The following is a 12,854-nucleotide window of genomic DNA, read 5'->3' on the forward strand; positions in this document are numbered from 1 at the left end:
TTTAAGAGGTAAGTGAAGTTTAATCACTTTTGATGTTAGATATTGATTACCCATTGATTTTTACACTTAATTTATGTTAATTTGAAGTGAAATTTGGGAATTTTAGACCACGGTATTGGAGAGTGAGATTTGGTGATTTGAGGGTCGATTTGTGAATGGAATTGGATGAAATTAGTATAATTGGGCTCGTAATTGAATGTGTGTTCAGAATTTATAAATTTTTTCGGGTTCCGGGATACGAGCCCGGGTTGACATTTTGGGTTGACTTTGCATATTTGATTTAATACTATAGCTTTATCTTTTGCATTTGTTTCCTATGGCTATTATTGATGGTCTCAAGTTATTTAGGCTAGATTAGAGCCGTCCAGAGATTGATTTACGCGGGAAGGGCTTGTTAGTGGAGTGATTTGGCTTGCTTGAGGTAAGTATCTTACCTAAACTTGGTTGAGGCACTTGTTGCCTGAATTATTTGTGATAACTATGTGCTATGAGTGGCGCCTATCTGTGGGCTTGAGCCCATATGCATGCACTAGGGTACTATTTTCATGCTCGGGATAGTGCTTAGGCTATGACATGCCTTGAATTGATTGCTAAGTTTCAAGCTGTGATGTTTCTCCTATTTGTACCCCTATGTGAGCTATTTGTACCGCATTTGAGATTTTTTGAGGTTATTCTTCCGATTGGACCTGTTAAATTGCTATTTTGTGATGCAATTGTCTGGTCTAGCTGTGATAGCACACGTTGCACATTCCTACATTATAGCATGTTATTTATACCAGTCCAGGAGTATGAGACTTGATAATCATTAATCATGTACATGTATTCTCGTATATTATGTTCTGTGCGTTATGATCTGGACTGGTAGCATGTGACCATGCCGGGGGGATTCTGATTGTTGGCACATAAGTGTCTGTATGGTTGATATTATTGGAACGTGTGTTGTTCGCGCAACACATGAGTTGTCCGTGTGGATCCAGATATTGATATTATTAGCACGTGAGTTGTCTGTGCAGCACATGAGTTGTCCATGTAGCATGTGGATATGGATCCATCCCCCTAAGGTAATCCTCTTATGTTTCTCTCTTGATGGTGTACACACAGATATTGAGGAAAACTGATAAGTGGTTTGGTACGGGTATGAAAATGCTGAGGAAAAGCTGGCCAGTGTTTGTTTCGGATTTGCATTTCATCTTTACTTGCAATTTTCGTCGTTGTTTACATGATTCATTTGCATATCACCCTTATATGTCGTATCAGTTATCGAACAGAGTCATTAAGTAATTGTGCACACACACAGATAGTTCTTTCTGTGCTTTATACTTAATCACATTAATGTTCTGTACTAGTTGGATTAATGAAACTATACAAGTTATAGCAAGTATCATTTATAACTCTTGCTTCTTTTACCTCGTTAAGGTTAGATATTATACTCGTTAAGTACATTGGGTCAGTTGTACTCATCTACACTCTGTACTTAATTGTGCAGATCCAGGTGTTAGGACCAGTCATCAGCATCAGAGTTGCTTGTTGAGCCGAGTATCGAGAGACGAGGTAGAGCTGCATTCTCGCCCAAAATCTTGGCATCTCTTTTCTTATGTACTATTGTCTCTAGTTCAGACAGTATTGTTATTTAGCTTTCAGACTTGTATTCCATTATAGAGTTCATGACTCTGTATTTACCAGTTTCTGGGGGATTTATCACGTATTAGCGATATTGTGCTATATTAAGGTTTCAGACTCATGTTATTTCTGTCTTCTCTACTATTATGATTTATTATTGTTATTTTTGGCTTGCCTAGCAAGTGTATTAGGCGCCATTACGACGGGTTGTGATTTTGGGTCGTGACATCTAAAGTTACCCAATCCGGCTAAGCAAAGAAGAGTGGGATATGAAACGAGTAAAGATGTTTGGCAAGTAAAAACAGATATTAAATAGAGGCATTTAATAAGTGAAATCAACAACAACAACGACATACCCAGTATTATCTCACACCGTGGGGTCTGGGGAGGGTAGTGTGTACGCATACCTTACCCCTACCTTATGAGGATAGAGATGCTGTTTCCAATAGACCCTCAGCTCAAGATCATTCAATACGTGAAATCATGTAACAATTAGAGGCATATAGCAAGTAAATGCATATAACATGTGAAAGCATATAATAAGTGAAGGCATGTTGTATGTGAAGGCATGTTGTAAGTGAAGGCATGTGCTAAATGAAGGCATGTAACATGTTAAGGCATCTAATAAGTAAATTATGTAACAATTAAGGGCATGTAACATGTAAAATCTAGTAACAAGTAAAGGAATGAATTAGATAAAGATATGTAGCAGTAGTAACTCAAGTAAAAGTGTAGATGCAACGGTAACATACAAGGTAGAAACATAGATAAGATAGTAACAGACCAAATGGGAAACATAGAGGTAAACTACATAAAGAAAATAAGTGTGAAAGTAACATACAAAATAGAAGACATAGATAAGAACCAATGTAGAGTGCATGTATATGTCTAATGAATGAGTAATCATAACAGAATCCAACTTCCTTTCTTTTCACACGGAAACAACCAACAGGCCAATCTTATTTCAAAAAACACGAAAATACTCTTCGTGCCAACATCTTGTCAACTGCATGATAATACCCATCGTGCCAATCATTGCCTTAAGGCCCCAATCATCATCTCTTGTTATGGATAAAGAAGCTCAAGTAATATGACAATAATAGGTATAGATGTGTATTTGTGATACTACAGTCAAGTTAAGTATGTAAACAATCTCAAAATAGCGCGTTAAATCCTTTTAAGATTCCATACATCCTAACTTAATTTCTAACACAGATAATTAAATTCATCAGTCATAGAATTAAGTGAAGCATAAGTCAAGAGATCACCAAGTTCAACAAGGCACAAAGAAGCATATAATCCCCTCATCCGAGCATGGAAACCCTGGCACATGCATATACGTCTGTCACCTCATATATGCATCACCCCCGCATGTAGCAAACAATATTATTTATTAGGAAAATTTCTTAAACAAAGCTAGACATGACACTTACCTTGTTCCGGAATAATTTTCACAATCCAATACCGTATTCCTTAGAAATACCCCTCAAAACGATCAAAACCTAGTCAAATATCATTTAAATAAGTCAAACAATGCTAAAGAAAACATCCCCTATCAATAAAGGTTCAATCTTTGCCAGATTTCCAAAAGTCAATAAAAAGTTAACTAGGGCACACACGGTCTAAATATGAAAAGGAAACCAAATCCGGATGACCCAAAACCCCACGAGTCTAAATATATAATTTTGTTTTTAAAATCATACCTCAATTTGAGGTCTATATCTCAATTTTAAAAAATTCCTAATGTAATAATCCGACCGGTCGTTTTGAGTACTATATTTCCTTTCTATGTTCTGAGACTTTTCATTTATGACTTGCGTGTCTGGTCTGTGTCGATTTTTGAAAAATTTAAATGTGAATTTGTAAAGAAAATGTGATTTTTGACTTTAAAAATGACTAGAGTTGGCCACAGTCAACGTTTTTAGTAAACAACATCGGATCAGTATTTTGATGATTTTAATAGGTTCGTATGATGATTTTAGACTTGCATGTATATTTGGTTGGGGTCCCGGGTGACCCGAGGCCATTTTGGCGTATTATGTGAAAAAATTAAATAATTGAGTTTTAAGCTTGAAAATCTTGCGTTTTGATGGTTGATTCTTGATATTTGATATTATTTTGATGATTTGAGTTACTAAGCAAGTTCGTATGATATTTTTATACTCGTGTGGATGTTCCAATTGGAGACTGAGTGGCTTAGGTGAGTTTCGGATAAGTTGCAGACCATTTTGGCATAACTGTGTAACTGCTGGTGTTTTGGACATGCAGATATCGTATTTGCGAAGTTCTGCTCGCACATGCGAGCATCACTTTTGCAAGGTGTGGCTCACATTTGCGAAGTTGGGCTGGGGATGGGCACTTTGCAATTGGGAAGTATGTATCACGATTGTGGACAGGGGGTCTTCGCTTTTGCGATAAGTTGGTCGCATTTGCAACACAATAGGCGTGGGGGGTAGCTTCATATTTGCGAAGTCATGTCCGCATTTGCGGACTGTGCAAATTCGCTTTTGTGATAGTGGAGGCTTAAAATCCAGTTCGCAATAGCAACCACCTGTTCGCTTTTGCGAACGTCACAATTATGAACAAGAGTTCGCGATTGCTACATTTGTAACTAGGCATAATGTGAAAATTTCGGGACTTAGCTTATTTTTACACCACTTTTCAACCCTAGACTCCATAGAGAAAATTTTTGAAGAGTTATTTCTTCCCAAATTTATTGGTAAGAAACTTTAATTTGTTTTCAATAATTTTTCATTACTTTTTCATGAATTTATTCATCAAATCTATGAGTTTCAAAGTAGAAATTGGGAGTTTTTGAGTTGAATTTAAGGATTTTGTGAAATTGAGTTAGACTTCCAATTGAGGTCGGATTTTGAAACAAATCACATATCAAGGCTCGGGGGTGAAGGGATAATTAGGATTTGGTCTTAATTCTGAATTTTGACTATATGGGTACGGGTTGGCTTTTTGTTGACTTTTGAGATTTTGGCATTATTTGACTTCTTGAGATGATATTTGACTTGGTTTTGATCGTTTTGAAGAGTATTTCTAAGGGAGACGATATTAGATTGTGAGATTGTTCCGAAATGAGGTAAGTGTCTTGCCTAGCTTTATTGAGGGAATTTTTCCTACTAAGTGATATTGTTTGCTACATGAGTGGGAGATGCGTATACGAGGTGACGAGTGCACATGCATGTGCCAGGGTTTCCATGCTCTAGAGGGAAAATTATATTCTTCTTTGGGCTTTGTTGAACTTGGTAATCCCTCCATTTATGCTTCACTTAATTCTATGACTGATGACTTTAATTATTTGTGTTAGAAATCATGTTAGAATGTATGACATCTTAAAAGGATTTAACACGCCATTTTTGAGATTGGTTTATATACTTAACTTGATCATAATATCATGAACCCATATCCATATCTGTTGTTGTCATATTACTTGAGCTTCTTTATCCGTAATAAGAGATGATGATTGGGTCCATAGGGCAATGTTTGGCACGAAGAGTATTTCAGTACGGTTTGAAATGAGATTGGCTTGTTGGTTGTTACCGTGCGAAAAGAAAGAACGTTGGATTCCTGTTATGATTACTCGTTCGTTAGACATATACATGCTCTCTACCTTGGTTTCCATCTATAATATTTTTGCTTAGTGTGTTACTTTCACGTTGGTGTTCTTTATGGAGTTTACCTCTATGTTTCTGATTTGGTTTCTTACTATCTTATTTATGTTCCTACCTTGTTGGTTACCGTTATATCTACGCTTTTACTTGAGTTATTACTGCTACCTGCCCTTACATAGATCATGCCTTTACTTAGTGCTAGCCTTTACATGTTACATGCCATTAATTGTCACATGATTTACTTATTAGATGCCTTAACCTGCTACATGTCTTCACTCACTACATGCTCACTTACTATATGTCTTCACTTACTATAAGCTTTTACTACCACATGCCTTCACTTACTATATGATTTTACTTGCTACATGCCTCTACTTTCTACCTGATTTCACATATTGAATGCTTCCATTTGATACATGTTCTTACTTGCCAAATGTCTTTACTCGTTTAATGACCCACTCTACTTTGCCTGATCGGATTGGGTGATTTTTAGATTGGTTTTGTGTTGTGCTTTGTTGAAGCCTTGTCTTTATATACGATAGACTGGCTTTTGGTACCGGACTGCCCATCTTATTTTGTTTGAGTTGTATTACCTAGTTGAATATCGCATGTTCATTTTTTTAGAGTTACGTTGTGAAATTTTCCTGCATTTGGTTGTTATTGAAGTTTCATAAGATATTATTATATGTGGGGATCATGTTGCACGTTGCAACAATGTTAACATTGACATTGGGTTCGGATTGCATGCTGCAATAGTGTTGATATTGATATTGGGATTGGGTTGAACACCTTAACAATTTTAATATTGACACGGGGATCGGGTTACACGCTGCAACAGTGCTGCTATTGATATTGGGATCAGGTTATATGCCGCAACAATGTTAATATCGATATGTGGATCGGGTTTACGCCGCAATAATATATATATATATATATATATATATATATATATATATATATATATATATATATATATATATATATATATATATATATATATATATATATTATCATTTTGTGTGTGTGTGTGGATCGTGTTGCACGCCGCAATAGAAAGGATGATTGCAAATATTCTTTGTTGTTATATTTCGCCAGTGTGTTGTGCTGTAAGACTCGATCCGTTTACTATGTGTCCATTTGTTTTCTCTATCCCGTTATTACTTCTTTGTTTATCATTTGTTCAGGTATATATAGCAAGTGAGTATCTTTAAATTAAAATCTCATCACTATTTCACCGAGGTTAGTCAAGATACTTATTGAGTACATGAGGTCGATTATACTCATACTACACTTTTGCACCTTGCACGCAAATCTTGGAGATGCGTAACTGTGGAAGATTAAGCCTTGTATTGACGACGTACCCGTTTTCCATATTGTTTATGATTTAATTTCTGTTTATGTAAACTTCAAACAAATATTATATTTATTCTTCATATCGATTTTGTAAATCTAAATCATAGTGACCTATGACTTGTACTACGAATCCTTGGGGTATATGTATTGGATTCGGTTGCAGCTTTTATTATATATATTGTTGATTTCTTAGATTAGTAGTAAATTATATTGTTTCTCTTACCTAGCGGGTTGGGTTAGGTACCATTACGACTTGGTGGGAGGTTTTTGGGTCGTGACACCTAAATTCTACCAAAAGCCCCCAATTTATGCTTTGAAATGCATAGATTTGATGATGAAATTCATGAAAAAGTAATTAAAATTTATTGAAAATAAGTTAAAGTTAACCTATGAATTTGGGAAGAAATTGCTTTCCAAAGTTTGCCTCTATGGGGTTTAGGGTTCAAAAACTATTTAAAATGAGATAAGTCCCAAAATCCCCACATATTGCAATTGCGAACTCTTGTTCGCAATTGCGATGTTTGCAAGTGCGAACCACTGATCGCAAATGCGATCAGTGTCCCAGCTCCCCAGTTGTCTCAAATGTGACTCTTGCTTCGCATTTGCGAAGGCCCTCCAGCTCGAAAATGCAGACCGATTTTCGCAAAAGCGAAGCAGTGCCTAGCCCACCAATGTCACAAATGCGAAGCCCCTTCCGGTTGCAAATGCGACCTTTTCATTGAAAAAGCGATACACCAGCTCCCAGTCCCACATCGCAATTGCGAGCCTGACATCGAAATTGCGAGTCTCGCATTTACGAATAAGTCATCGCAAATACGAAACTCGTAGACCATGAACACCAGATTTTTCTCAACAATGCCAAAACCATGCGCAACCCATCCAAAACTCACCTAGAGCCTCTCGGGCTCCAATACGAATATTTACACAAGTGTAATAATATAATACAAACTTGCTCATAAGTTTAAATCATCAAAATAACATCAAATATCAAGAATTGGTCATGAAAATCCAAGATTTTCAACTTCAAAACTCATTTTTCAACTTTTTATATAATGCGTCGAAACGGCCCCGGGTCTCTCGGGACCCCAACCAAACATGCGTACAAGTCTAAATACATCATACGAACTTACCAAAATCGTCAAAACACTGATTCATTTACTAAAAATATTGACCGTAGTCAACTTTAGCCACCTATAAAGTCAAAAATTATATTTTCTTCTAAATATTACACATAAACTTTTCGAAAACCGGCACGAACCACGCACTCAAGTCATAAATCATCAAATAAGGCTATGAGAGGTCTCAGAACACAGGAAAGGGAGCTAGCACTCAAAATAACTGGTCTCGTTGTTACATTGAACGAGATCTCGGAGGGCTCAAGTGAATTTCGACGCATTTGGAGAAGATTCATAATTTTTGGAGGAAATTATGATGTCATCGCCCGGTCCATCGAGAATTGATGGCTGTAGCGCTCAAACTAGGCTTCGACCAGTAAATAAGGGGTTTGATTTTTGTAGATTCTTATCTTATTTTTCACAATTTTAAGGACTTAGGAGCTCGATTTTGAAAGGTTTTGATCTAGATCTTCATATACAAGCTTGGAAAAAGTGATTCTAACCTTAATCTATAATTTTTTGCATGAATTTTTCACTAGATCTAACATCAAAACATGGATTTGAATAAGAGAAATTGAAAATTTTGTCCAAAAGTTGAGAAAGTGATTCTAACCTTAATCTATAATTTGTGGTTTTGAACCCTGATTTAGGGTCGAAATTGAAAACTAATTATATATTTGGACTCGTAAGGTTATGAGTCAATGTAATTCGACCGTGTGGGCCTAGGGTTGACTTTTTTGACTTTTGAGATTTTTATTAAAGATTGAAGCTTTATCATTTATAGTTGATTCCTACAGCTTTATTCAATTTTGATGAGTATTCATTGGCTAAATTTTGGGCGTTTGGAGGCCGAGGATAGAGGAAAATGTATTTTGAAAGCTTGAAGCCTATTTTGGATAAGGTAAATATCCTGGTTAACCTCAACTTTAGGAAAAAGTATTTTAAGAGTGACATATATGCAAGGTGACCAATGTATATGCGACCATCAAGGTTATACCATGTTCACGGGTAAACTTTAGGCATCTTCATGCCTTGTGTGAGATATATTCTTCTTGTTTTATACGTTATTTATTCGTATGGCTATTTGATTGACTCAATTCATGCTATAGATGGGTTATCTTGTATGTTGAGTTACATGTTATAGTCATAGTCATACTTGTACACATGCATACATCCTGCATATTTATCTCTGTATCGATATGTATTATACATGTTTATCTTTTATTCATATGCATATATTTATGCATATGATTCTCTGACATGGACTAAGGTTAGCACGATGAGACATTCCATGCAGTTATTGTAATTACAGTATGATGGTACATTTGCTGCGAATTGATGACTGATTTCTGCAATATTCATATTGATTTGGTGGATGGATTTAGATCCATCCCTCCGGAATTACGGGATTACACATATTACATTGGGACACGTGTGTTCAGTGATATTTGACACCAGTAAGATCTTGAACACAGGGGAGGTATCGATTGAGGTACATCTTAAGTCTTTATTATGCATGAACATTTAGACTCCTGTAGGAGCATGTATATACTTGCTAGTTCTAGTTGATGCATATCATTTTATATGCGGAATTGGTGCTTTAATTATGCCTTTGATTATTTTTATCCGAAAAATATGTTTAGTATATGGTTCTTCGACTGTGTACCATATTATTTAATACACTATTTTTTGGCTGTTTCTTTATATTTTCTACATATTATGGATTAAACTGGTTTTGAAAAGTGAGTATCTTTTGTCAAAAACCTTGTCACTATTTTTGGGTTAGACTTGATACTTATTGAGTATCCGCTGCCATTTATACTCAAATTATATTTCTGTATTTGTGCAGATCATGGTATTGTTCCTAGCGGTACTTAGGAGGGAGCCTAGGAACTCGATCAGAGACTTCTGTGTGAGCTGCTGCTCTCGGATTTGCAGCTTATGGAGCTCCTTCCCATCTATTCTACTCTTTTCTTGTTCCAGCATATACTTTTATATTTGCGTCTCAATTGTATTTTACTTGGTAGCTCATACTACAAATTTTGAGGTTTTATGTAGTATTTTTAGCACTTGAATGTTGATTTCAGAATTATTCATGTTGTTATCTATGTTATGTCAGTCGAACATTCCTTATATTATCTTGTTATGATTGTCTATACTTGTTGGTTCGTCTAGTGGGTTGGGTTAGGTGCTATCACGGTTGTATACGGGTGAAATTGAGCCCAATGAGCACCTCGATTTTTTGGTGAGGTAAACGGAGTAGGGACGTGACTGTAAGGAATCGAAATCAGAGCCAGGAGCCTCTCGTATCAGGGCCCGAGCAAAACACCTACCCTCGGAGCCATCGGGGCCACGCCCCCGGGGTCTGGTTTGAGTCCCAAGACTTCGGAGAGCATTACCACACGACAGCACACAACTAACAAAGGGTTGTGATATCCATTCCCAACCGGATATCATGGCATGAATCTCTGTCTGTATCGGCAGAAAATCACTGACTAGCGAAAAGGAAGATTTTTACCTTTCTTAGAATTGTACCTAGGGTAAAAATCCCATACTATATAAAGGGGAAGATAATTATTCATTATAGACTCTGTAACACGCATACCAAGGTAATATACTTATGTTCTCTCTATTTCTGAAAGTTAGTCAATGTTCTTGGTTTCGTTCATAAGTTCTTGATAACTGCTAGCTCGGAAACGAAGACATGTTCCTTGTAAGGCCTTTAACCAAGCTCGGACTCACTATCATCATTGGTTTGGCTACTTACTTTGTCTTTTATTTAATTATCTAATGTCATTAATCACTTGTATTAAATTAATCCACATATCCTTAAAACCGCGTATAAATTCAATTGTTATCCGTTTTTAAGGGTAAACAGTTTAGCGTCCACCGTGGGGCTAAGGATAATAGTGGTAAATTGATACAAATTTCCATAACACACTCTGTTTTACGCTTGTTCTTTGACATTTTAATTTTAGGTCAACTTAAGAATGTCAAACTCTCAACCTGCGCACTTGAACGTTGATGCTGAGTTTGGCCACCATGGAGAAAACAATAATATAGTGCCTAGAAACAAGGTTCCCCCTATTAACCCCAACGGAATCCTAGTTGTGGACCCGATCGATGCCAACTCGCATGTGGCCATCGATGCAAACTTGTAGACCGACCCCGAGAATAGCGTCTGCGGAGGACCAATACATTGCCAGGGATACGCACGATGGTGAAGGCAACGAGATCAATCTGTGGGTGATCTTCAAAATATTACAAGATCAACAAGCGGTGATAGCCCAGTTGCAGAACAAAAGTTGCGCCCCCAGCAGAGTTGAGCCTGAACCATCCCAGGAAAATACTTGAAGAAATGAACAGGTCACCGGAAGGCTGGGTGAAGTTGAACTCGCGGCCAACCCCGAAATAATCAAGATGCTTGAGGAACTGACGAAGCGGGTGGAGTCGGGGGAGAAGAAGATTGAATCCAATGACAAAAAAGTGGAGACCTATAACTCTATAGTTGATAAGATCCCAGGAGCACCCCCGATATTGAAAGGCCTCGATTCCAAGAAATTTATCCAAAAGTCGTTCCCCTCGGGCGCAGTACCAAAGCCAATCCCAAACAAGTTACGTATGCCCAAACTTCTGAAGTATAATGGTACCACAGATCCAAACGAGCACATAACCTCCTACACGTGTTCCATCAAGGGAAACGACTTAAAGGATGACGAAATCGAGTCGATTTTGCTGAAAACGTTCGGAGAGACCCTGTCAAATGGAGCATTGATATGGTATCACAACTTACCCCCTAATTCCATTGATTCATTTACTTTGCTTGCAAATGCCTTTGTAAAAGCTCACGCCGAGGCCATCAAGGCCGAGACAAAAAAAATTAGACCTTTTCAAAGTAAAACAAAGAGATAACAAAATTCTCAGGGAATTCGTGTCAAAGTTTCAGATGGAACGAATGGACCTGCCTATGGTTGCGGACGATTGGGCCGTGCAGGCATTCACTCAAGGACTCAACCCCCAAAGCTCCTTGGCTTCACAACAGCTGAAACAGAATTTGACAGAGTATCCGGCGATAACTTGGGCTGACGTCCATAATAGGTACCAATCAAAAATAAGAGTCGAGGATGATTAGCTCGGGGCCCCCTCCGGTCTGTTTATCCCACCAGAGCTAGTGACAGGTCTAAAAGAGTCATCAATCATGAGCCAAGACCGAACATAGATCGGTATCAAGCGTATAGCGGGGATCAACGGTGTAGCGGATCCGGGCGCAACCCTACGAGAAATGAAAAAAGGAGTGATCGAGGCTACAATAATCGGGTACTAATGAGTAAAAACGGTTTCGATAGGCCACTCGGGGCAAGAGAGGCACCGACATTATCGGAATATAACTTTAGTGTCGATGCTGCCAGTATCGTATCTGCCATCAGGTGCATCAAAGATACCAAGTGTCCTCGGCCATTACAGTCCGACCCTACCCAAAGAGACACTAACTTGATGAGTAAATATCATGGCACTCATGGTCACAGGACTGAGGACTACCGACAACTAAGAGAAGAAGTGGCCCGATTATTCAATAACGGGCACCTCGGAGAATTTCTGAGTGATCGAGCCAAAAATCACTTCAGGATTAGGGAATCCAACAAACAGACCGAACACGAGGAACCTCAGCACGTCATTAACATGATCATTGATGGAGTCGACGTCCCCCAAGGACTAATGCTAAAGCACACTAAGGTGTCCATCACAAGGGAAAAATGAACCCGAGATTATATACCGGAGGGGACCATCTCATTCAACGCTGAGGACGTTGAAGCCATCATGCATCCGCATAATGATGCACTGGTAATATCTGTACTCATAAATAAATCTTGAGTTAAGCGTGTGTTAATTGATCCAGGTAGCTCGGCCAATATCATCAGATTGAGGGTCGTAGAGCAGCTGGGTCTACAAGACCAAATAGTGCATGCGGTCTGGGTTTTAAACGAATTCAACATGGCATGCGAAACTTCTAAATGGGAGATAACCCTGCTGGTGAACACCACCGGGACCATTCAGGAAACGAAGTTCTATGTGATTGAAGGAGATATAAGATATAATGCTCTATTCGAAAGGCCATGGATTTACAACATGAAGGCAATACTCT

Source organism: Nicotiana tomentosiformis, chromosome 7 (genome assembly GCF_000390325.3).
Source record: "Nicotiana tomentosiformis chromosome 7, ASM39032v3, whole genome shotgun sequence".
In the NCBI taxonomy this organism is placed as follows: domain Eukaryota; kingdom Viridiplantae; phylum Streptophyta; class Magnoliopsida; order Solanales; family Solanaceae; genus Nicotiana; species Nicotiana tomentosiformis.